The 1,587-nt window shown below is 46.6% G+C and overlaps 1 non-coding gene across 1 annotated transcript; it reads left to right on the top strand.

The window, feature by feature from the left end:
* The first annotated feature begins 520 nt into the window (after positions 1-520).
* LOC111731288 lies at positions 521-655 on the top strand. The gene has a single exon (XR_002777059.1). It is a non-coding gene; the product is annotated as a small nucleolar RNA SNORA70 (small nucleolar RNA).
* The last annotated feature ends 932 nt before the right edge of the window (positions 656-1,587 follow it).

Genomic DNA, 1,587 nt, shown 5'->3' with positions numbered 1-1,587 from the left:
TGTGAGTGGAATGTTGAGATGAGTAATATGATCATTTTGTTATTTTGCCCAGACAGAGAGGCAAAAACACAGCCAGGCTGGGACATATGTACATTGCTTGAACAGGGTCATAACATGGCGGGATTGCCCCCAGCCTATCACTTTCTAGGCTTGGGTAGGACTTTAGGGAGTAGGGAGGAGGTGGGAGAAGAGCAAGCCCGGGGAATGAGGTCCTGGCCAGGGAAGCCTCCAGCCCTGCGCGCCTACACAGCGGCCTCCAGTGGGTGAAAGGGAAACAGCCCCTCCTCTCCAGTTGGGGCAGGTTTGTTGTTTTTATTCATAATAGCCACCTTTTATTGGGCACCTACTATATGTTAAGTATACTTTTAACATGCCAGCATCGTGAAGTAGGTATTGTTATCTCCAATTAAGAAATGAGAACACCGAGGCTAGGCCTCGGACCCAAGACTCTGCTCCTGAGAGGTGGCGGAGCTGGGAGATTGGATCTGAGTTCCATTGACCTTAAAGAGATTCTTCTCCGCTGCAGCCAATTAAGCCGACCGTGCTCTTTTCTCCATAGGGGCCCGGTGTGCAATGGCCGCAAACAGCAGCATCCTTGGTAGTGTATGCAGCCTATTGTTTGTGTGGGTTGTTCTAAGGGACCTTGGAGACAGTCCTTTGTGTGGGTTGTGTGGGTTGTTCTAAGGGACCTTGGAGACAGTCCTTTTCCGGTGGATACTCATGTCTGACCTCGTGCTATTTCCAATCTAGACTCCAGACGGGGTGCCTTTGGAAAGCCCCAGGGCACAGTGACCAGAGTCCACATTGGCCAGGTAATCATGTCTGTTCACACCAAGCTGCAGAACGAGGAGCATGTGATTGAAGCTCTATGTAGGGCCAAGTTCAAGTTCCCTGGCCGTCAAAAGATCCACATTTCCAAGAAGTGGGGCATTACTAAGTTTAATGCAGATGAGTTTGAAGACATGGTAGTTGAAAAGAGGCTCATTCCACATGGCTGTGGGGTCAAATATATCCCTAATCGTGGCCCCCTGAACAAATGGTGGATCCTGCACTCATGAGTCTCGGTGCTGCCCTTCCCCCACTCTTCCATTAATAAATCCCCGTTTCTGTCAAAAAAAAAAAAAAAGAGAGAGAGAGAGATTCTTCTCTCCTGGAAGCAACCTAAGTGCCCACTGATAGATGACTGGATAAAGAAGATGTGGTACATATATACGATGGAATGTTACTCGGCCATAAAAAGAATGAGATCTTACCATTTGCAACAATATGGATGGATCTGGAAGGTATTTTGCTGAGTGAAATAAGTGAGACAGAGAAAGACATATACCATGTGATCTCACTTATATGTGGACTATAAAGAACAAAATAAACAAACAAAACAGAAACAGACTCATAGATACAGAGAACAAACTGATGGTTGCCAGATGGGAGGGGGAGTTGGGGGCTGGGTGAAAAAGGTGAAGGGATTAAGAAGTGCACATTGGTAGTTACGCAATAGTCACAGGGATGTAAAGTACAGCATAGGGAATATAGTCAGGAATGCTGTAATAACTATGTATAGTGCAGGTGGGTACTACACTAATTGAG

The sequence above is a fragment of the Pteropus vampyrus genome, unplaced genomic scaffold (genome assembly GCF_000151845.1).
Source record: "Pteropus vampyrus isolate Shadow unplaced genomic scaffold, Pvam_2.0 Scaffold358, whole genome shotgun sequence".
Taxonomy (NCBI): domain Eukaryota; kingdom Metazoa; phylum Chordata; class Mammalia; order Chiroptera; family Pteropodidae; genus Pteropus; species Pteropus vampyrus.
This window is presented reverse-complemented; position numbering and strand designations above follow the sequence as displayed.